The following is a 25,493-nucleotide window of genomic DNA, read 5'->3' as shown; positions in this document are numbered from 1 at the left end:
TTTATTCTTCTTAATTTCAACTAGAATGTCGGTAACCTGAGTTATTTGTCTGACCCACTCTGCACGCTTCCTATCTCTTAATGTTACCCCTACCATTTTTCGTTCCATAGCCATCTGAGTTGTCCTCAACCTAAGTAGAACTCTCTTGGTTAGCCTCCACGTTTCAGCCCCATAGGTGAGTACAGGTAAGATGCAACTGTTATATACTTTCATCTTTAGCGATACCGGTAAGCTGCTAGTCATACTTTGTGAGTGCTTGCCAAATGCGCTCCATCCCAATCTTATTCTTCTGGTTATTTCCTTTTCATGGTGCAGATCTGCGGTTACTACCTGTCCTAATATTCGCCTACTACTTCCAGTACTTCGCTACCTAATGTAAACTGCTGTTCCTTTCCGAGGCTGTTCATCCCCCGAGATGCTTAGCAAGGCAATGTCATCAGCAAATCGCAGATTACTGAGGTATTCTCCATCTACCCTTATCCCTAACTGCTCCCAATTCCAAGTCTCTGAATACTTCCTCTAAGCTAGCTGTGAATAGTACTGGGGAGATTGTGTCTCCTTGCCTAACACCTTTCATTATGGGAATTTTGTTACTTTCTTTATGCAGAACTATGGTTGCTGTGCAGGCACTATATATATCTTGCAGTACTTTCACGTACGGCTCGTCTACCCCCTGATTTCGCAGTGCCTGCACCACCGCCGAGGTTTCAACTGAGTCAAATGCTTTTTCGTAGTCAATGAATGCTACGTATAAGGGCTGGTTATATTCCGAGGATTTTTCTATCACCTGATTGATGGTATGGTTATGATCGATAGTAGAGTACTGTTTCTGAAAACCTGCTTGATCCTTTGATTGATTTCAGTCTAAGGTTGTCCTGATTCTATTAGCGATTACCTTAGTAAATACCTTATACGTAACAGACAGTAAGCTGATTGGTCAGTAATTTGTAAGGTCCTTAGAGTACCATTTCTTATGAAGGAGGAAAATGTTTGCATTCTTCCATGGTTCCGGTACCGTCGATGACACCAGGCACTGCGTGAACAGGGTGGCTAGCTTTTCTAACACGATATCACCCCGTCCTTCAGCAAATCCGTAGTTATCTGATCCTCTCCAGCTGATTTCCCCCTTTTAATAATTTCTATTGCTTTCTTGACCTCGTCTTTCGTAACTGGTGGAACGTCTGAGTGATTTCCCTACCGCCAATCTCGTAACGGTCCTGACTACTTTGGCTACTATAGAGATCTGTATAGAACTCCTCGGCTACTTTGACTATCTTGTCCATATTCGGGATGACGTTGCCCTCCGTGTCCCTTATCGTATACATCTGGTTTTTGCCTATGCCCAATTTCTTTTTTACCGCTTTAAGGCTTCCCCCGTTCTTTACAGCATGCTCAATTTTCTCCATGTTATAGTTCCTTATATCGGCCACCTTGCGCTTATTGATTAGCTTTGATATCTCGGCCAATTCCATCTGGTATGTTGGATTAGAAGCTTTCATACTCTGGCGTTGCTTAATCAAATCTTTCGTCTCCTTAGGCAGCTTACCGATATCCTCTCTAACTATCCTGCCGCCTACTTCTACCGCACATTCAGTAATGATATCTCTGAAATTATTGTTCATTGCTTCTAGGGTAATGTCGCCATCCTCATTTAGAGCTGAATATCTATTCTGTAGCGAGATCTTGAACTCTTCTGCACTCCCCCTCACCGCTAGTTCGTTGATGGGTTTTTTCTTACTAAAATGTTGCGTTCCTTCTTCAGATTTAGGCTAATTCGGGACCGCACCATCCTGTAGTCACTGCATCGCACTTTCCCGATTACCTCTACATCTTTCATAATGGCGGGGGTTGAACACATTATGAAGTCGATTTCATTTTTAGTCTCCCCGTTCGGACTTTTCCATGTCCATTTCCGGTTCTTCCGTTTGCTGAAGAAGGTATTCATGATTCTTAAGTTATTGCGCTCTGCAAACTCAACTAGTAACTTCCCCCTGCTATTCCTAGAACCAATGCCATAGTCACCTACTGCCTGGTCTCCTGCCTGCTTTTTCCCTACCTTGGCATTGAGGTCACCCATTAGTACAGTATACTGCGTCTTTACTTTTCGCATTGCCGATTCCACATCCTCGTAGAAGCTTTCAACTGCCTGGTCATCGTAACTACATGTAGGTGCATAGGCCTGTACAACCTTCAGTTTATATCGCTTATTAAGCCTAATAACGATGCCTCCACCCTCTCATTAATACTGAAGAATTCATCTATATTACCCGCTATGTACTTATTGACAAGGAAACCTACTCCTAGTTTTTGCCTCTCTAGTAAACCTCGATAACACAGTACATGCCCATCCTTCAGTACAGTATATGCCTCATTCGGCCTCCTAACATCACTAAGCCCTATGATATTCCATTTCATACCCTCTAGTTTCTCTAACTACACTGCTAAACTAGGTTCACTAGCTAGGGTTCTAGCATTAAACGTTGCCAAGGTCAGTTTCAACGAGAAAACGAATGACATTCTAGAATAAATGAAAAATGTACGCAGTGGCATTAGCTGCAACGCGGACGCTTGATCTTGAAGAAAGAATAGCACAGAAAAAGACGAAACGAAGAAACACACCAGGAGGGCTTACTAACAAAAGCGTTTATTCAAACGCATCGGAATAAATACGGAGCAAGAAAAATAACACAAAAATAAAACGAAACCAAGGAACAAAACCAGAAGATTAGCAATGAGAATCTACAAATTTTCTTTCCCCGTCAGCTTAAGGGATGCCTCACTATATGCAGCGATCTGTCTTGGCATTGTGGTATGCTCCTGCAATCTCCCGGGTCCTTTCATCACGATCAGGAAAGATTATTGGTGTCTGGTTCACGTGGGCTTCGCAAGGGTTTTTCATTTTGTAGGTGTTTTCGCACATGTGTGTCTGTGTCATTCTTAATATCTCTACGGTGTTCAGTGACTCGTGTGTTTATGCAACGGCAAGCTCGTCCGATGTATACAGCACCACAAGACACAGGCATCTTGTAAACTGCATTTTTCCTGCAGGTTACCATCGGCTTGGCATGCCTGATGTCGCATTTTCTGCGCATGGTCACGCTTTCCTTTTCTGCGGCTTTTTTCCCCACCGCGACAAATTCGGCTGCCTGTTCGGCGCTGAAAACAAAATGTCAATCTTGTAGCACGCAGCCACCTTTTTAGGCCCTTGAGCAGTGCGGCGAATATAAAGAAGTGCAATCTTTCTGTGCTGTCCATCCTTCGAGGAACGCATAGAGTTTCCACTGACATCGTTCACCAACCTTGCCATCTTCTCGCAATAGCCAGCGGTTAACAGTCGGGAGAATTGTGCTTAGAGACTTGTCTTTACTAAATGTTGACAGGACTTGAATAATGCTCCTCTGAAGCATGACTAAGCGATTCATTATTCATGTCCTATTACCATGTAGTAAAGGCAAGACTCGAAATACATGTCTCCTGGCTGTCAACCGCTGGCTATCCGCATCATGTTAATACCTGGGCCTGCGAGAAGATGGCAAGATTGGATAAAGATGCATGTGGAAAATCTAAGCGTTCCCCAGAGGATAGACAGCACAGAAAACTTGCATTTGTTCCTTATATTCCCAACAATGTTCATGGGCTTAAAAGTGTGGCCGCTCGCTACAAGGTTAAATCTTGTTTTAAGCGCCCAAAAAACTCAGCGAAATTTGTCAAGCCGCAAAAAAAAAAGACCACCGATAAATGAAAAAGCGCGAGCACGCAAAGAAATCGTGACATTAAGCATACAAAGCGGTTAGTAGCCTGCGGGAAAAATGTAGTTTAAACAATTCCTGCGTCATGCGGTGCTGTATGCATCAGCCAAACTAGCCGTTGCATAAATATGCGGCTCAAGGAACACCGCAGAGATATGAAGAAGGGCATAGGCACATATCTCGTATGCCATGTGAGAAAGCGCCGGGAAACTGATAAATCTTGCGAAGCACACCTGGACCAGACAACAATAATCTTTGCTAATCATGATTAGAGTACCCGGGAAAATGCAGAAGCATACCACATTGTCAAGACAGATCGCTGAATCAGTGAGGCATCCCTTGCGCTGACGGAGCAATAAACTTATTTTCTAGATTGCCATTTTTAATCTGCAGATTTTGTTCACTTTTTTGTCACGTTTTCCTCGCTCCGTATTTATTCCGATGCGTTGAAATAAACGCCTTTGTTGCTAGTACACGCTCATGGCGTGTTCCTTCAAGTGTCTCGTATTTTCCTGCGCTATTCTTCCTTCACGATGAACCAGTACCACAATGCCCAATTTCTCGCTCTACGGACGCTTGATTACGGATGGTCCGTAATGGCTGTAGAGTGAATCCCAAGGCAAAACAAGTGTAGCAAAGAAAGCAGAAAGTTAAGGGGAATGATATTCAGTTAGAAAGGATAAGATGCATACAGATTGGACAGTGCCAGCCTATAGTTACTTTGAAGGATATGTAGAGGCCCTTTCCATGCAATTACTATAATCAGGCTGATGGTAATGATAGGGTTCCTAATTTGGCAGTGGCGACATTGACACACATGTGCGGATTCTGAGCCTCTCTTCTGCGTATTTACAGTTTCCGCGGCCCGGTGCCCTAGAAACTCAGGGACAAGTGTACGGTGCCGGTCAGCCTGCATCAAATTTCATACCATCTTAATATAACCTGAAAGTTTTTTTTCCATGACTACTCGTCCAATTCACGTATACCCATCGCCGTTGCAGCAGCGCCAAAAGTGGCAACCGGCACCAAGCGCTCAGTGGGGCGTCGTTCTGCTTTTGTGCGGATTCTGAGCCTCTCTTCTGTGTATTTGTATTTTGGTTCAGATTATATGCAGTCTGTTCTGGTTACCGTGCGTATGCTGCTGCCGCCAAAATTTTCTTGATTATTGTACTGTTCGGTCCAGGCTTTGCTAATGGCACGTTGGTGTGCATGCCCGATTGCCCATTCCCGGTAAAGATCCGCATATGACATGCTCTGAATGCAAATTTGAATTTCATCTCTGTGCATGTTCTAGTATACGTGATGAAACACGGCGGGGTCAAACGGGGATTATTTAAAAATTATGGAAGTGTGACTGATGCTGAAAAGGCCCGCATAACGATGAGGACTTGAAGAAAGCAAGTGTGGAAAGCGCCTTAGAACTGCACATGCTAGCAATTGAAGTTAAACATGATTCTCTCCTAAACGTGCCTAAGATGGCAGTTGAACTTGAATCTCGCGTAAGGTCCCTATCAGACAAGTTTGATGAATTTTATGTTCGTCTTCTTGCTCAAGAAAGAGTGACAAAAACTGGCCAAACTTGGGTGTAGGATAAAATAAGCTCACTGGTCCACTGAACTGCAAAAGATAAAGCATGATGTTGATAATTAAAATGGCGTAGCCGTCGCTTCAACATTGAATTTCACGGCATTGTAGAAGCTCAAAACAAGACCTTGCTGGAGAAGATCATAGAGTTAGCCCCTAAAATTGAATTTCAGCCTCAGGCACAGCAAGTTATCACTGCACTTGATCGGCTCCCAGCGAAGCCATGTAAAACACGGCCGCTTCGCCACTCATGAGCTTCAGGATGCCTGATTTGCAAAGCTATATGCTTTCAAGAATGAACCTCCAGAGTTGTTCATGTGCGAAAAATCGACAAGACTGTCTCACAGCCGGTTATCGATATCAAGCCATTGGACGAAAACCGCAGGGTATGCGATTGGAAAAGTGCTAGTTCGAAAGAAGAGTGGCCACAGTGCTGTTGTCATTGACATTGCACAGGATATTGAAGACTGGGATCTTCGAATCTTGCGATCTAAGTGCTGCTCATGTCGAATGTTTGAAAGGCCAGAGATGAACAACACACATGAGTGATCGTCACACTCGCTTTCAGGCGCCGTATCTACCAGGTTGTGGGACAGGCAATCGGCATCATGTTGCAGCCGGCCGGACTTGTGGACGACCAAAAAGGTGTATTCCTGAAGGTGGAGAGCTAACCGCCGCAGGCGACCAGTAGGGTTTTTCAACGTAGAATGCCAATACAAAGCGTGGTCGTAGGTGATAACGGAGAACGGGCGGCCAAACAAGTAAGGGCGAAACTTCGTAATGGCCCACACGAGGGCTAAACATTCGCGTTCTGTGACTGAATAATTTTGCTGAACCGCAGTAAGCAGGCGACTGGCATAAGCAATGACGCGAGTGCGTCCCGTTTGCTGTTAGGCGAGAATGGCACCAATACCGTAACACCTGGCATCTGTGCGAACCTCCGTTGGTGCCATGGGGTTGAAGTGTGCCAGGACGGGCCGGTTGGTGAGGCTCGCTATGAGCGCAGAAAAGGCTTGCGATTTTTCGTGACTCTTGCGAAAGGGAACATCGTCGTTCAGAAGAGTGGTGAGTGGACGAGCCGTCTCCACGAATTTCAGGACAAACCTCCTTAAACAGAATCAAAGCCAAAGATAACTATGCACGTCACTGGTACAGAGGGGTGTAGCAAATGCACTTACAGCCCGAATTTTGTCGGGGTAGGGTTGAACGCCACGGACGTCCTCCAAGTGTCCGAGCACTTTGAGTTCACGTCGGCCAAAGGCTACACTTCTTCGAGTTCAGCTGAGGGCCAGCTCTTCGGAAGTCTCCAAGAAGGACATCAAGGCGATGTAGATGACTCTCGAACGTAGAAGAAAATATAATGACGTCATCGAGATAGGACAAGCACGTCGCTCATTTCAAGCCGCACAGGAGACTCCATCATGCGTCAAATGTGGCGGACGCATTACACGAGCCAAAATGCATCACCTTGAACTGGTACAGGCCATCGGGAATGACGAGGGCGGTCTTCTCTCGGTCCCGTTCGTCGACTGCGAACTGCCAATAACCGGCACGAAGATCATGGAAGAGAAATAGCTGGCACCGTGCAAGCAGTCGAGGGCAGCATCTATCCTGGGAAGTGGATAAACGTCCTTCTTTGTAATTTTGTTGAGTTGTCGGTAGTCAACGCAGAACCTCCAAGTATTATCTTTCATTTTAACAAGCACGACAAGGGACGCCCAGGGGCTCCTCGAGGGCTCTATAATGTTTCTTGTCAACACCTTGTCTACTTCATCTTGTATGATGCGACATTCAGAAATTTCGACTCGGTAAGGGTGTCTCTGAATTCGGCCGGCGCCTCCGGTATCTATGCGATATGTAACGCGGGATGTTTATTCCAAGGGGCGGTCATCAAAATAAAAAATATCGCTGAACGAAGTCAGCAGGCTCGTAAGTGCTGTAGCACAAATCCTCGTAGGCGGGCCTCCGGAGGTGGGGACGGTGCAGGTTCTTTCGACACTCTAGCAGTAGGGTAAGGTATAAGAGCGGCCAGCATGATGTCAAACAGTGGGGACAGTTGGGCGAGACTAATTCCTTCATGAAGAACGTAGACAAACAGGCCGATATTATGAGCGAGAGCGATTCTGCGCTACAGAGTCACGTCGGTTATGGCAAACAACGTAGTCGCCATCAGAAGCTGAGGGGAAAGACGACATCAGCACGCACACTGCAGCTTCTGTTGGTAGGAAAATAAATGTAGCGGAGCGGAGACGGAGCGTTGATGTTTCAGAAGCCTGTTTGTCAGGACAGCATGGTAGGTCTAGATGAAGCAGTCCAGAGGAACAGTCAATTAGCACCGAATGTGCAGTTAAAAATCAAGTCCTAATTTAATGCCGTGAGGGCAACTGGCGAGGACTGTAAAGAGTACAGGGATGTGGCGGTCGGCAACGGTAATTCTCGCAGTACACATACCAATCACAGTAACTGTATTGCCATCAGAAACACGAACGGTAGATGAGGAAGCGGGTGTGAGAACTTTATTGAGGCGTTGACGAAGCGAGGAACTGAGGACGGAAATGGGGCGCCAGTGTCAATAAGGGCAGAAACTAAGACTCTGTCCACAAGAATATCGATGCGGTTACGTCTGGGTGCGGGGTTCAGTTCCGAGTTGACAGTCCATGTCGGTAATGCAGCGTCACTCCGGGCGCTGCATTCTCTAGTTTCCTGAGTAGGTGCCGGCGTATGATGAGGAGGAGCTGCGACAAGGCACCAGAGAAAGGGATCGACGAGGCCGCGGAGATGGACATCGCTGGAACGAAGGACACTGGAAACGGCTTCGGTGTGAGGTACATCTGGGTGAGAATAGAAGTGTACAGGCCCATCATATGTGAGCGAAGCTCTTCAGGTTGGCCAGGGAAGCGTCGAGGTCCGTAGTGGTCCGATTGATAGCGCTGTAATAAGAACGAAGGGAGGGAAATGTACGGCTGCGGCAATAACGTGAAGTGTGGCCGCCTCGACAGCAAAAAAAACAAATTGGTCTGTCGCCTGAGGTTCGCCACTCTGTAGGATTGCGGCTAACGTAGCGACGTGGGTGAGCTTGGCTTGTGGTTTCAGCAGCCACTACAGGAACAATATGCCATGGGGACGAGGGCGGCACGGTGTTGGAGAAAAGACCGACGTTGGCAAGTTCCTGGCGGACAACAGCCTGTATCATGGCCACGGTGTCGTGCAGTGGAGATGGAGTGGTGCAGGAGCTAAGGCCTCGAGTTCTCGCCTGACGATCCGAGTTATGGCTGAGGAATGAGAAGGCTGTTAAAGAGGGGCCAGATCATCTCAAGATGATGTAGCCGTCGTGTTCGGAAGGCGCTCAAAGCGATGTACCAGACGTCGTTCTTTAGCCTCCTCAAAACTTCGGTAGATTCGAAGCACCGAGTGGACGGTAGAGCAATCCATGCAGAAGAGGATGTTGAACGCGTCATCTGCGAAGACCTTGAGGGTGTTCCCTACCTTTTCACTTTCCAGCATGGAGCTGTTGGCCTTGCGACACAACGCGATCACGTCTTGAACGTATGCAAAGTGGGGGATTGGGCGCGAGACGAAAGTTTGATTTTGGCTGTGAGATCTGTCCAATAGGCTTCCCGAACAAGTCGTGAAGCTTCTGCTTGCAAATTTCTCAGGTGACCTGCTCGTGCTCGTGATTTTGGAACAACGTGCGAGTGGTTCCCGCCAAATTGAAATTGAGATTCGTCAGCTTGATGGTCGCGTCCCAGTGATTGTTCATGTTGCAGCGCTCGTATTCATCCAGCTAATCGTCAACATCTGTCTTATCTTCGCCATTAAAGATGGCAAGGGGGCGGATTTTCTCGAGGACGGGTGGCTGAGCAGTGTTGTTGCGGTGGTAGGAGCTGCCTTAGAGGTCATAGTGGCGGTTGCTAATGTTTTGATCCCAGGTAGGTGGCGGGAACGTCGCAAATTCAGCTTTTCGCTGCGTAAATGGACTTATCTATGCACAGGGGGATTTTTAGTCACCTCCACCGAGATTATACGTGGCAAGGTTTGTCCAAGAAGGTTAGTCCAAGATGACACAGCCCACGGCACACAGAAACACAGCAGAGTCAGCCTTCTCCTATACTCCGTTTCATACATCAAGTGCAACACTACCAAAGCTACAGCTCTTGTTTGCGCTCTCCGAATACGCGATAAAAAATAGTGCCTGCTTTATACGAGAGGAAGTAATAGTTATGTGAAGAGGAAGAAGTACACGAGGAACAATCTAGGCAGTGGTATCGTGATTGCTGCGCGTGTTGGACCGGACGGTGTTCGCTGCTGCTGTGCTCGCCGCTGATCTGCCCAGTCCTGCTGATCGAGTCCTGCTGATCTGATCAGTAAACCCCGATCTTACATTTGGTGGAGGTGCGGGGAAGATAATGGCCGAGCCAACTTGTACGGATTGGTGGGTAACGTCTTCAGGCATCGCAGGAGGTGGTAATGTGCGACTGCGGAGTTCCAGGGCGAGAGGATAGATCTTAACCGGCAGCTCCACCAAATGTAAGATGGGGGTTTATTGATTACGTTGTCTCCAAAGAAGGTGTATCTCCAAATCCTGCCAAACTTCGTGCCATAGCAGTCTTTCCCAAACCGACATCCATCAAAGATCTACGTAGCTCACTCGGGCTGTGCTCTTACTTTCGCCGCTTTATTAGAAATTTTGCTTCAATTGCTGCTCCCTTGACAGACCGTCTGTCCGGCAGTTCCAACCTTTCGTCGTGGTCGCCAATGTGCGACGATGCCTTCAATACTTTACGCCGGATCCTCACGGCACCGCCTGTCCTACGTCACTTCGACCCCACAGCGCCTACCGAGGTCCACACGGAAGCCAGTGTTGTTGGTCTCGGCGCTGTGCTCGCACAGCGCAAATCAGGCTACACTGAATATGTGGTCGCCTATGCTAGCCGTACACTCCCGAAGGCTGAATCCAATTACTCTGTCACGGAAAAAGAGTGCTTAGCGATTATTTGGGCTCTTACTAAATTCCGCCCTTACCTCTATGGCCGCCCTTTTGACGTAGTGACGGACCACCATGCCCTTTGGTGGCTTTACTCACTAAAAGACCCGTCCGGCATACTGGCAAGATGGGCTCTTCGCCTTCAGGAATATGATGTCCACGTTATTTACCGCTCTGGCCTCAAACATCACGACCCCGATGCACTTTCCCGCTGCCCTCTTACAGCTGAGGTCGCGAGCCTTTCCTCTTCCGACGTTTCCCCGCCATCGCTTCACATCAATGACATGCCTGTCAGCGCAGCGGCACGATCTTTGGATAAATTCTCTTCTAGATTTTATCTCCAATCCTACAGCTGCTTCTCCATCGCGTGCTCTCCGCCGCCATGCTTCCCATTTCGCCATTCGTGATAACCTCGTCTACCGCCGCAACTACTGCGCAGATGGCCGCAAGTGGTTGCTAGTTATTCCCCGGCAGCTACGTTCGTAAATCTGTGACTATTTCCACTCTGACCCACAATCCGGTCACGCGGGTGTCTTCAAGACATACACTCGTCTCCAGCTGCGTTACTACTGGCTGGGCATGTGCACCTTCGTACCCAAGTACGTTCGCTCATGCCTCACCTGTCAACGTCGCAAGCCATCTCCTCAACGTTCCACTGGAGAGTTGCTACCGTTACCCACCCCTCTGCTACAATCGACACCATACTCCCGTATCAGCCAGACATACCACAGTATACTCCTGCGTCTCAAGCAGCCCAGCATGCGGAAGACTGTCGAGAAATTGCCCGCGCATTCACGGCTAACACCCAATACCGCCATAAATCCAACCATGACAACCAACACTCGACACAGGACTTCTCGTCTGTCCCTCTTGTGCGTCTGTGGATACCTTCCAATGCCCCTGGACTGTCTTCAAAATTTCTTGCTAAATACCATGGCCCATACCGAGTTCTGAAGCGCACCTCTCCGGTTAATTATGTGGTGGAACCTCTTACGCCGTCTCATGATCTACGCCGGCGCGGACGCGAGATTGTTGACGTCCAGCGCCTTAAACCCTATTACGACCCTGCCGTCTTGCTCACGCCGTAAGTCGCCAGGATGTCTCCTCTTCGTCCCGCGGGTAATTGTGAAGAGGAAGAAGTACACGAGGAACATTCTAGGCAGTGGAATCGTGATCGCTGAGCGTGTTGGACCTGACGGTGTTCGCTGTTGCTGGGCTCGCCGCTGATCTGCCGAGTCCTGCTAATCGAGTTCTGCTGATCTGATCAATAATCCTCATCTTACAGTTATTTTGTCTGCAAGCTTAATAATCTTACACTTTGCCATCATCTTCATAAAGAGCACCTTTTTAGGGAGCAAGAATCGGATTCGGTGAATTTGTACGTTTTTTATGTCGTTCTCGCTCTTTTCGCGTTTTCGCTGCCCCGCAACCTTGCCACTGCGCCACTAGATGGCGCTGGCAGTGCCCTTCGCACTGCGCATCTCTTTTTGAGAAAATGATTCTTCGGTGCACATGTTTTCTATAAGATCCGCACTGCGAAGATGTCCAGGCATGCGAAGCAAGTTATTGCAAACGTGTAAGCTCGTTATAGAGCCCATTTTCGCAGAAACCACTTGACCACAAAGCGAGCGCGTAGTGATACCCCTCCTTTCTTTTTTTGCTTGCGGACTACTTGCGCAGCTTTCGCTGCGTCACCTGATGTATGAAACGGAGTATACCACCAACCACTCCTATCATTTCGTCTTCTGTCTCTGTTCGTATTCTTCGTCTTCTGCCTTCTGCGATGGCATGTATATAACAATATTTTGCTCTCAAGACCCGTAAACGACACAATAAAGTGCGCAAAATCTGCTATATCTCGTGACCTGTTTGAAATAAGTAAAGCGAAAATAACCTTGCAAGCATTTTGTTAACGGGATGCGAAAATGACTTCCGTGATTTAACAGAGTACGAAATGTAAGGTATTTGAATGTGTCTTGAAAATACTCTAATTCTTTTTCAATAAATATATTCTAATAAACGACATGCAATATGGGTTTAGAACATACAGATCGACGAACGTAGTATTACGAGATATTAAACATGCCATCTCGATTTGAAGAAGGCGTTTGAGTGTGTGTCTCACACCATCCTTTTATGTAAACTAAATAAGCATGGGGTGGGCGGAAGTGCACTAGATTTTGTACACAGTTACTTATCCGATCGGTATCCGTATGTTATTCTAAACCGGGAAATGTCATCGCGCGCAAAGGTAACTAACGGCGCCCCCTAGGCGTCTATTCGTGGCCCGCAGTTGTTCATAATATACGTAAATAACCGTTTTAGAATACCTAACTCTCCTAAAATAATCAAGTACGCAGACAACTTTAATGTTTATTTCGCAAGTGAACCTCTGGCATGGCTTCAAAATGATGTTAATAATTACTTGAAACGTTTTTCCAGCTGACCAACACAAATAATTTGCAGTTGAATAACCAGGAAGATGATATTACGCTCGAGCTCCACTACAGGGAGCAAACACTCTTCTATAATCCACCATCTCCCTGTTTACTTAACAACCTACAAGCAGACAGCTCCAGGCTCGCAAATTCCCTTTCCAGGTTTTCTTAGCCCTTCACCATCTCGCTGGAACCTCACGGAAATAGAGGCTTGGGAGATCACTGTTTCTAGCTCGAACCGGCATCACAAAGGCGATTAGTATATTGAGCTGGAAAGGTCACTGCACGTCATAGACTGTTGACCACCACCTACAGCCAGACCAGTCCTAAGATGCAGCACCCTTTTTAAGGCTCATCAGTTCATTATTCTAGCTCTACTGTATAGCGAAACGCACCATGCCGCATATATGCCAGCGTCGACGTTGATAGTTGTTGGTGAACAATTCTTATTAGTTCGCTTTGATTTGGCCTCATTACATCACACTAAAATTTCAAGCCCAGCATAATGCTACAGCTGAAAACTGTTTGGCGCTAGAAATGTTTCCAGTCGTTGCTATCAAACGAAATTTATATGCGTGTCGTGTGGTCATAGTTATATAGTTTTTACTTATGCCTGAATGTTAACAAGTATGTTGTATACCATAGAAAAAAAGTAAATATTCTCACGTCATGGTGACAAGGCCGATGACAACAAACGGAGAGTCGAGGAGCGCACTAAAGAAACTCTTTATTGGGCTGACTTGCACTAGCAACAAAACTAAACAACTCCTCTGCGGCGATAGCAACAAACGCGCTCTCTGGTGGTCGAACCGAGAATACCCGTCGCATCTCCCAACGCTCAATTTAAAGGCGGCTAAGAAACACCGAGATAAAGGCGCAAAAGATGGCTAGCGCAACCTCGAACATTGCAGAAACACACGTGAGTGGCTAGAATTTTCGATATGCATCTCGGCGCATCCTGCGCGACAACGAGCATGACGAACCAAAAAATACAGGATTGATATGCGGGCCAGAATTAGTCATGACGCCGCGTGCCGGCGGCTGCTAAAAACATCAATAGAGCTTTGAATGTTTAGCGGCATTCTTATCCCCGTAGAAAACATCACTTCATTATTCCGAAATAAACAGAACAGCATGGACTTAAAAATTTTATACACCAGGAACAATAACTCGCGTAATAAGGCTTCAGATGAACAGCATGCAATATTTGTGGACCTGCGCGTCGCCTGCATGATTTACATACCAATCCACTCTGGCGCTGACCACATGGTACTAAAGAATGATTCAAATGAAATTTCCTCATGGTGTAAACGATCAGGGATGGTAAAACGTCGCTCGCGCGTATGAAAAAAAGAAAACACAGCCTCCCTGCGTTTGCTGATTCTGTTTCAAACACTCCTAGTTAAAAAGTTCAAAATTCAAATTTCTAGGTGATTAAAATTTTTGAAAGCAAAACTAGACCGTCCATATTATTACTTCTGATGAGCCTTACTAATAAAACCGACTTTTAAGACACAAGCTCAAAGGAACGCCCAGCAGTGCAAAATTGCTAGCCAAGAATTCCCTGATCACGCCGAAACTTGAGCACACTGGTGTTGTCTGGGACCCAAACACCAGATATAGTGAAAGTCGAAAATATACAAAGACGGGCTTTGCAATTCTCTTATAGCAAATTCAAGGGGACTGACTACCCATCTGCTTTAAATACCAAACAATGCTAACACGTTTGAAATAAGAGACAAAATTGCTCGCCTAGTGTTCCTTCATTCACTTCTTTAAGGAAAGTTAAGATTTGTTCATCATCCTATGTTACACCGTCAACGACACGAATCCTTGCTTTAACACCGTACTTCGCGAAAACAAATTTGTTCAAATATTTCAACTTTGCGCGCACAATTAACGAGTGGAATTTATTGCCTGAATCTATTTCCATCAGTAATATTTTTGAAAGGACGGTGAGCACAGTACTTTAAAAAAAAAATAAATGCAATGTAGCGCAATGTATCCGAAACTTTTCGTTAAATGTTTTGCTTAATTGTTAAAACATTTTTTCACTTTACAAAGTGTATGCCGTATTGAAATTGTTTGGCTATCCGCATTTCCTTTTTGGACCACATATGTTCCGCAGTATTATATAAACAAAATAAAGAGAACCCGCCTAAGCGAAAATTTTCTCGACTTGTGTGTAGACTGATTGCTGCGTATATTAGTAGAGCTTCTTAATATCACACGAAGTAAATTGGTGCATTGTAAAACAAACTTACTAGTGTAAAATGAAATATAATTAATCTTCAGATCACTTTTGTATCTAAGCAAAACAATAATCCACCCAGATGAATCAGCTCAGACATGCTTTCACTGAAGCTCAATTACCTGCCTTCGGACGCTTACGTATTAGGCTTCAAACATTTCCTTTCTTTTGGTATAACCGCCGAGATGAACTTTTCCCTCAAAAGGACAGAACTCGCAAAAATATTTTTATGTAAAATTTGTTAAACATATCAGCAATATGATTTTCGAAACCACAAATATTATGAGTAGAACATATTTTGAAAGGTGTGCTGAATGCTGTTAAAATGACTTCAGGTTCTTTTTTTTTAGACCGTATTAATTGTGAACGCTCGAGTTTAACTCAAACGTTTACAGTGTGCTCCGATGTGATGAGTTGGCATATTTATTGGCCCATCCGATCCTGAAGGGTCTGGAAATCGCTTTGCCGATGAGTTGAGGCCTCATATATATGGTGCTCGCACCACGCTGTTGTCAGAAGCATATTTTATCTGAAGCTACGACTAGGATGATTTGCGCCAAACCAGGAGGAAATCTATATGATTGTTTAGAATTTTCGCTGTCTTTTAGAGTATTCTTGATGCTTGGCATACTATTATAACAGGTGGCATGCGTCTAAATGCAAATGTGAACCTGGGTAGTACTGTCAGATCAATTTACTTTATTCACTATATATACGTATGCACCGTTTTACAAATCATTTCATTGTGTTAAGTGGTTGTTGATACATAAGTGAATATCATCAATAATTCAAAGCAGCTTTGAAGTGCAAAGCTAGATATTTGATATTTAGAAATCTGTAGATGTACTTGTTATTATGATGCCGTGTAGACTACTGGGGAGAAATATTTTGGGAATGTCAAGTTCTCCGACACGCCTATCCACTTTTTGTAGTGCATTAGTTCAAATGAGCGCCTATTAGTATTGCCTCGTAAAAGGACACTCTCTTCTAAAATTTTACATATTTTATTCTTTGGGGTTCTCATTCGCTTCAGTCGTTTTATTGCAAATCGTACTAACCATTTTCTTAAAGCGAGAAGCATTTTCTTATATCGCTTTGTTTTCGGAAAGTGCATATAAACAATCGCTAGTGTATGCCCACTAAAATACGCTGTATGGAACAAGCCTTGGTGAACATGTTGACGCCAAATCTCTAGTTCCCAAATAGAAGATAGTATTACGCCGTGAACGTAAATAATGCATTTATAGTGAGTGATGGCTTGGAGCTGCCTCGGCAAAGCACAGAGCAGTATGCACGCTTGCTTTTTTTTGTAGCACCGAAGGTTTGACTGCTTCTGTGTCCGCACATGGGCCGGTTTTGTACCTTGAGTTAAGCCCCTCATGTGATACAAGCCTGAGTCACTTTGGCGCGTTAAACCCCATAAAGCAAACCTTATATGAGACATCTTGTATAATTCTATTGCTTAATCCAAATGTCAAAGTTTACGTGCCTTTAGAAGATGCTCTGTCTTGACAGAATTACTTTTCTATTGCGCCACTACAAAACTGCGTGTTTATGGGCGCGTATGGGCGTGCGTGTGCGCAAATAACTCACATTCTGGTACTCAATACATATGCAGCCCCGCACACGGCAAGTACTCTCGCACATTTTTTTTTTTTGACTGCAGAAAGCAAACGCACCATCCCTGCGACATGCTGCGAAAAAGCAGACTTACGACTCTAGAATCCCCGCATCGCATTGCATACCAGCCACCCCACCAAACTATCGGAAGAAACAGAACGGAAACAAAAAATTGCAAACGCACAGAATCGGTGCGCACTACATTTCCGCGCATCCCGTCGTTTGAGCAGCATGCCTTTGTAAAAAAAAAAAAATCTAGGAGATATGTGTATGTGACATATAGGCTACTTCACCCGTGTGTCACGTGACTGTGAACCCAGGACGTGCAAAAATATTATCTCACAAGGATTTTGCTGCATAAGATATGTGACGCATTGAGTTTTGCAAAGGGTCCAAGTAGGTCATTGTGCTCCTACTTTCACCCTGGCCAATTCAAGGGGTGAGGCACTTAAGAGCACAAATACCTACTATAATCTATATGGTCTCGAATGGGTCAGGTGCAGCAGACAGCTTGTGAGATTGAGTATAGTGACAGGAAATCTTCACTTCATAAGAATACATTCACTTCAACTCCACGCAGCCCTGAATGCCTGCTTTTCATTTATTGGCAGTTATGCGACCTTGAGGGCTCATAGACTGGCACTCAATTTGTAAACACTTGACATCTTATCATTTGCTCTCTCTGAGGGCTTTGTTCTGCGGATTTACAAGCTTTTTACTAAAGTAGATACAGTGAGTATGCACAGATCTGTTCTGAAGCATTGGCTGAGTGACAGCCCAGGTCAACCCTGGTTAACTTAGAACTTCTAGCACATTATTTTTTCTGGGTATGGCTTTGGCATCCCTCCTGACATCCCAACTTCTGACACCAAGTATGCATAATCATGGTCTATCACTAACTCCAGTGCTGTAATTGATCATCACATACTTCTGTGGTGCTGCACATTTTAAGTTGTCACTGTATATGAGCAATGTTTCAGAACCTACTTAGTGCTGAGGTACGGTACACATTTGAGGACTAATAGCAAGTTTGCTCTGCTTGGTGACTTCCACAGACAAGGACTCACTTGTGGGGAAGGCATGTTGCGTACATACCTGCAGCCAACCCTTCCGATTTTCTAGAAGACTTCAAATTTTTGACCAAAGTTCTGATTGCACGATCACTGCCCTAAATCTTCCGATAAGGGCCTGCAAAGAATGGCTTTTGCGGAACTGGCACCGAGGAATCAGCAGCGGCATTATAATTTCGAACATCTTCATCACAGGCCATACTAGCACCATCGGCATCATTGGTTAAGCAGAAATTAATCAAAGCAGACTTTAGCCGAGCAACAGTAGGTGTCGCTGGCTGCGAAAACAGTTGGTGTACTGCGTTTCTTGTAGGCAGCGATGCACAGCTAATGCAGCCACAGTAGATATAGATGCTCTGCTGGCTTCACTTTCGATCTCAGCTAAGGGCAGCCACTCAGTGTACTTTAGTTTAAAGGCTTTGCCCAAATGTTATGTTATCTGATCCTTTTTATTGAGCTAAACAGCATGCCTTATGTTACCGAGCTGCTCTATGCTCAACTTAGGCGTGATTGCTCTTCTTTCGGAACCAAAGCAGTCAACAACGGTCACGGACGAAATTACGTGTAAAAGGGCTAGTTATGGTTTTGCATTAAAAAAATTTAACAGCGCTCCGATGGTGCTGAGAGAAAACTGTGGTGGTGGGCATGCAGATCAGTTTTGCGTTGGCTATAGAGACGTAGTCAGAACGCTCGGTGGCGGCCTGCAGATAACTCGAGGGACGCACACCTTTAGACATGCATTGCATGCTTGCTGCTGCATGTGTTTATGCTTGGGATGTTTAGATTAGGACTCATCAGACACTGCCTGAAAGTAGCAGCCCGCCTCCCCCTTTCGTACACAAACGCAGCCTCCCCCCCATTTTTGCAGTCTTCCCATTTTTGGTCTTAGCAAGTACGTATAAAGGAAGCCGGGGCCACTAGTAGTGCGATTGAGCCTTTTGAACAATGTCAACATCTGTGCTACAGGCATCAATGGGTTGCTTGTCACATCAGGGTACTATATACGTCTTCGGATACACGGTGCTGTCAAAGCGGTTGGTTCGCTTGTTCTGTGGAGAGATATTCACGGTAGGCAGAAGGCATGGCTTTTCAAGTGCAGTGACCATTGTGGCTCCCAGCTTTGGAAAATGAAATCAGCGAGTTGAATTTGTTGGTTTGGGTGTATAAGTAGCGAAGAAGCACGCATATTTTCTTCCCTCGCCCCTGAGCCCTGCAAGGTCAAAGATCAAGTGTAGCAGCAACTTCAAACCAAACCTTAATAAACAAATTTGGTCACTAAATTTCAGAGCATTTCTCAATGCATATATCATGTTCTACATGAACAGTATCACAGCGGCAGTGACATTTTGCCTGACATGAAGCGTTTTCAGCTGTTTTTCACAGCTGCCTTTTCATGCAGCCTGGGAAACATGTTCTGCTAGCCTGTGGATATCGAGTTTGCTCCTGAATGTTCAGAGGACTTGACATTAGGACATGAGTGTTTTGCGTGTGGAATAGTTAATTCAAATTTTACCCTTGTGGCCGAATTCAAAAACATGTCTCCACTCGACGCTACTTCAGCTCCATAAAGTGAAGAAAACAGTCTTTTCTCTACTTAAGGTTCAGTTCAGATTCTTGAATGCTTTTCAGCTTTTCCTCCAACATACCCTTTAGAAATATTTCTCCACTCCGGCAAGTGGCATACGGGGACAAGACTAATAGCGAATTCGAGTGGGAGAGCGGGCGCCCTCGAGAGCACTTCGCGGGTGCCCTCCAGTGGTAGAGCAGGTGTAGAATCACTGGTTTCCAATGGTAGAGGAGGAGGTTTCTTCCTTCGCTGAGAGCACCTGAATGCACTCCCGGTTGCTCCCTCGTCTAAAGCGAGTGTAGAAGAAGTCACATGACATAAAGCGTTATATCCGCGCCATCGTTGTTTTTTTCTCGAGTCGGTGACGCTCTAAATAGCGACTGCAAAGAATTTCTCAGGTTGGAGAGTTACTGCTGGCGTCGAAAGGGCCAAAGGAGGCAGATCGCCACGCTGTGAGAACAAAGGCATTCAAAGCAAGCAGTTCTACACGGAGTGTTTGCTTCTCCTCGGGTTGAAACTGCTGCTACTGCGGGCAGGCGGAGAATGCAGGGGAGGGAAATGCGGTCACAATTGTCGTGGCGCGCTGCTCTCGACACGCAGAGAGCGTTCCTGTGGGAGGACAATTACACCCTCGCTCGGCGTGCTCCTGTACTTCTCTGTACTGCTCGGCGCCTCTGCTCTCGTCCCCCCAACCGAATGGGCCATAAGGCCGAAATTTGGCCCGGAAAGTGCATGCCACTACGTGTAACACACTCATTTTCTAATGTCAAGCCGTTGTGAACAGCATCCACAAGCTGCCTCAAGAGTCACTGGCTAGTAGGCTGTGGCGGCCGCTTTTCTATGGAGACTAAAAGCAAGGCGCCCGTGTGCGGTTTGACATCAGTGCACGTTAAAGAACTTCAGGTGGTCGAAATTTCTGAAGTCCTCCACTGCAGCATTTCTCATAGCCTGAGTCGCTTTTGGACTTAAAAAAAATGTCACAGCCTAGTAAAAGATGTTTCGCAGACTGCATGAACAAGGAAGCTGTAAAAAATGGCTGAAAACAATTCACACTACCAACATTCCCTGCCAGCGACATATGGCTCATGTAAAACAGGATTTAGGCATTGAAAACTGCTCGAACTGCTGGGAACTCTAGTAACCTAGTTGCATATTTGCCCTCTGAGTGCTCAGCGGCGAGCGTTGAGCCCATGTGAGGTGCAAAGAAGTATGTTATAGCGCATGTACCGGAGCCAACAAATTTGACTTTTCAGTAGCAAATGCCGCTTCTGTTTCCAAGCAAGCGAGGAGCTATAATTGTAAACGCACTTGAAAAGCCATGCCTTTCACCAACTGCTAATATCTCTCCACAGCTAAAAAGACAGAATTGACCCCCCCCCCCCCCCCTTCAGCACTGCATCTAGGCATACATGTATATTTGAGGCAATCAGAAAGCCATTGATGTGTGCTGCACAGGTGTTCCATGGCACAACTGTACCTCTGGTACCTCGCTGTCTTCCTATTTACAATTTGACATTCCCCACGATTACACTACTGTCCAGAGTGGTTCACAGAAACTACTGCACATGCTTGATTTGCTGTTAGCCATCAAATGCTTTCTGCAACTTGGCACTCGGCATGCTCTGAAATGTTGCTAAGGTATCTGGTGATGACTTTAAATGTGCCTACACCACAGTAGTGTAATGCGATGATCAACTACAGCATTGAAATCTGCAACTGACGATAGTTATTCATGCTCAACGTCCGCCGCAGGAACTTAGGAGGCTTGTCTTGGTCGTACTTGAGACGATGTTTCAGTATTTTCGAGTCAGATTGAGGTTCTCCGAACCAATGCTTCAGAGAGGGTGTCTGTGAATCCTTATTGTATCCACTTTCATGAAAGGCTTGGTATACAATAGAACGAAGTCTGCACAGTGTGTGAAAGCTGCGATGCTCCATGTTTGCAAGTGGAAGTCTAGGTGTCCCCTTAGTAGTGTCATTGCCAATTATAGATTCTCGGTTTTCTCATGCACTCGATGAGCAATTCAAATGGAGCTTCATTTAAAAAAAGGGCCTCGAGGACCGCTTGGAGTAAAGGTGTTAGTCAAGGCATGTTTGTGAATATCAGTTAACCTGATCCCTATGCAATGTTTCCACTGCCTGGTGTGGTTAGGGTATTTCTCAAGACCTTATTGGAAGGAAGGCCGAGGGGCCGTCATGAATCCTAACCAAGCCTTTAGTAAACTTGGGGGGAGTTGAACGACTTCTACATGGCATTCTCGATCACCATTGAAAGATTCCATCATCTCACTTTAAGCTCTTGTACCCCCGCTATAGCAATCGATAATTTGCTGCTGGGCTCAAGTAATACTCATGCACTTTTGAAGATCTGTTATCAACTGTTTTTGTACAAGTTGCAATGATGATATACTTTCCGCACTGTTCTGTGTGCAATTTTGTTTTCCTTCTATGATCATAAATGTAGGGTTGCATAATCTTTCATTTCAGATTTGGTTTTATTCCTTAACCCTATGTGCTAAGCCATATCCTACAATGCACACTTCTATTTCTCAAAGGCCATTTAAATCTCCAGTTTTGCACTGCTCTGTTCACTCTAGTTATTGTAGCTTTCCATGAAGGAGTGCTCAAATGTCTTTGATTGATAGGATATGTTTTAAAGACCCTTGAAATATCTGTTCGACTAAGGGATTATATTTTGTGATGGACTGATGCTGAACAGCCTGTATTCTTGTGTCAGTTCCTCAGATTTCTGTAGTTCAGAATCGGAACTTTTTGAATTGTTATCAATTAATAATAGAGCACCTACTTCCCCCTTTCTGAGAATGTTTTGTAAAGACTGAGCTGAATTTTCAGATTTCGGAATATAGTCCTGCCTTTTTTTGCATTTGGCAGACGTCGCAGAGTGAAAACCTTTATCCAAGCTCGAATCCAACAGGCCAAGAACAGCTGAAGAAGCAAACCTGTATCCAAGCTCGAACCTGGTAGACCGAAAGCAGATGTTTTGTGACCACGGTGTATCAGCCAATAAAGCCAATCCAGGTGACCACATGTATCCTTTGGAAGCTGCATTCTTTGCACTTGACTCATCTAATGGAGAGCATCATTTGTGAAAAACATTTTGTGTCATAACTGTAGCAGACACTGATTGAGGCCTTGCACAAGGCCTAAAGCTGGCATATTAGGATTATGCGCAACACAAACATGAGGTGTGATGTAGGCGCCTTGCAACCATGCAGAGTATCGCCATAGCATGGTAGCATTCCCATGCTGAATGTCTCTCGTCTGAGATCAGACTAATGTCTTGCACCTTCAGAGTGCACTCATTCCTTGCACTAAGTGAGTGCCCACATCCATGCACTCTGCATGTTGATAGCTATGCACGCAATTTGGCGCACACACACACGGGTTCAGAAGTCCTCACAGTGTGCACGCCTTCGCGCCGTGAGCACGTGGCACATTCTCCCACCATGCACACGTCGCACGTCCTCGCATCACACACCCTCGCATTGCACATCCTCGCGTCGCACATCCTCGCATCATACATCTTCGCGCTGTGCGGGTCGATAACCACGCAGAGCCTCGCACAATATTTTCAGTAGGGTAGCCTTCTGCCCCGTATAAATATAATTATAACTGGTTCACAGGAATGGAAAGGCGCCGTATCTATCACACTTTTTTGGCAAGTGTGAGTTTGTACGGTTACATCATCGCACCTGCTACGTGGCGTTCCTTGGCGCGGGTTCAAGTGTAGGATTGCAGATGGCAGGGATGCATCCCCCCTCGGCCAGTCAGAACGCCGCAAAAGCGCGACACACTTTGTCCATGACAGCATGATCCAATAAAGGCTTCCGCCTTAACATGTTTTAAGTTTTTCAATGTGACTCTTTGAACATGCTATATATATATATATATATATATATATATATATATTGTTACCTAGCTGTATTAGCTGTTCGTGATGAGGATGAAGTGCAACAGACTCCGAGAAGACGACGACGCTGAGTGTTGTGAAATCAGTGCCCTCATCAACGTTAGCTGTGCGGAGAGCTTTCGGACTGTAGATCTTCCACGTAACATCTCTTGGTGGAGGTGAATCTATTCGATCCCCTGTCACAAGCTGGATCACCGCAGCGGCCGCCACGTCGGAACCACTACAATGACTACAGACGCCTCTACCTCTACTGCCGCCGCACCTGCTGTTGTCATGGACCACCCCCGTGACCCCGGAACCTTCTGCGGAACCGACGACGTCGACGTAGACGACTGGCTAGCCCTGTACGAGCGCGTGATCAAGCACAACCGGTAGGATCTCACACTCATGCTCGCGAATGTAATCTTCTACTTGGCTGGGACCGCACTGGTTGTGGTTTGAAACCCACGAAGACGACCTAACATCTTGGGACATCTGCAAACAGAAACTGCACGACCTGTGCGGAAAGCCTATTGGCCGCAACATCGCTGCCAAGATAGCGCTCGCCTCTCGCTCCAAAACGTCTACGGAGTCTTATCTCACTTACCTTCAAGAAGTTCTGTCTCTATGCCGCAAAGTCGACCAAGGCATGCCTGAGGAGGACAAAGTCAGCCATATATTAAAAGGCATTGCCGACGATGCCTTCAACCTGCTGTTGTGCAGGGATTACTCCAACGTGGACTCTGTGCTGCAGGTGTGCCGACGTTTCGAGCAGGCGAAACGTGAGGCGCATATCTCAACATTTCGACCGGCTGCCGAACACGGCTGCGAGCTACTCCTGTATCGATCTCCCGACCCCTCTACCGCCTGCTAACGACAACACTTTGACACGCATTGTCCGCCAAGAGCTTGAGGCAATGACTCCCGCGGCCTCACTGTCGCATACACCCGACAACACCCTGGCCACTATATCACATATAAAGGTTGTTGTTCGCCAAGAAGTTGCGAATTTGGGCCTCCCTTTTGCCAGAGCCACCGACACCGTGGATTCAGGACCTGCTCCTCCAGTGATTACTGCTGCTTCATCCAGCGCCGGTTTCTCGCCCCGATATCGGTACCGCAACCCAAATGAATGGAGTACCCATGACAATCGCCCCATCTGTTTTACTTGTTCTCGCGTTGGCCACATTTCCCGTCACTGCCGTAGCCGCTGGTATACGCCATCTCGTCGGTTCACCTACGTCGACCACCGCGGAGACTATGCCCCTCGCTCTTCCTCACCTCGCCCCCACCAGACCCGGGCTGACCCTGTTTCCACAGTCCGTCCTGCCAACCGTTCACCATCCCCGCAAGCACAACGTTCGCGTTCTCCTCTTCCTCGCCGTAGTTCGCCACCGTCCTATTCTGGCCACTTACCGGAAAACTAGCCACTGCAGCTCCCGGAGGTGACGCTGCATTTATTACCCGGACCGAAAAACCTCTCTTGACCCCTGCCCTACAAAATAAACGTATCGACGTCCTTGTGGATGGAGTTCCCGTTCCTGCTCTAATTGATACAGGCGCCCAACTGTCCGTTCTCAGCTCCTCATTTCGGCGTCGCCTCAAGAAAGTCATTACGCCAGCTGTCTTGTGCACAGTTCGCGGAGAGCTGTGCTAAGAGCTTTCGGACTGCAGATCTTCCACGTAGCAATATATATATGAAGAAAAAAAGCCAACAGTCGGCGAGGCCAAGGAAAGCATTGGAGATTGTACTTTGTCTTTTTTTATTTTACTTCGCTAATCACATAAATTAGTAATGTAATCTGTTTAGGCGAAAGATAAATACAAAGTAGAAGGAAAAACAACGTGCCGATGGTGGGAACCGAACCAACGACCTCCGAATATCACGTCCGGTGCTCTTCCATCTGAGCAACATCGGCCGCTGTCTCACCTGCTACTTTCTTGTGTATTATTGTTGCCTGTATACGAGCTTTGAGAGTGTTCCCTGGCGCCACCCTCAACCATAGCATATATATATATATATATATATATATATATATATATATATATATATATATATATATATATATATATATATATATAAAGGCAAGAAGCCAACAGTCGGCGAGGCCAAGGAAAGCATTGAGGATTATGTTTTATGTCTTTCCACGTCCGCCGCTATGGTTGAGGGTGGCGCTGGTGAACACTCTCAAGGTTAGTATACAGACAACATTAATACCCGAGAAAGTAGCAGGGGGGACAGCGGCCGATGTAGCTCAGTTGGAAGAGCACCGGACGCGATATTCGGAGGTCGTGGGTTCGGTCCCCACCATCGGCACGT

The 25,493-nt window shown here is 46.1% G+C and overlaps 1 long non-coding RNA gene across 1 annotated transcript in view; it reads left to right on the top strand.

The window, feature by feature from the left end:
* The window catches only part of LOC146174928 (uncharacterized), a 61,362-nt gene extending 39,056 nt beyond the window's left edge, over positions 1-22,306 (top strand). Inside the window, exons 2-3 of the long non-coding RNA XR_014701700.1 lie at positions 4,605-4,653; positions 22,156-22,306. This is a non-coding gene — a long non-coding RNA (uncharacterized LOC146174928). The remainder of the gene's footprint in view (positions 1-4,604; positions 4,654-22,155) is intronic.
* The last annotated feature ends 3,187 nt before the right edge of the window (positions 22,307-25,493 follow it).

This window comes from Amblyomma maculatum, chromosome 11, assembly GCF_055883805.1.
Source record: "Amblyomma maculatum isolate TAMU_Amacu chromosome 11, ASM5588380v1, whole genome shotgun sequence".
In the NCBI taxonomy this organism is placed as follows: Eukaryota; Metazoa; Arthropoda; class Arachnida; order Ixodida; family Ixodidae; genus Amblyomma; species Amblyomma maculatum.
The sequence above is the reverse complement of the archived record's forward strand: the minus strand, read 5'-3'. Positions and strand labels throughout refer to the sequence as shown.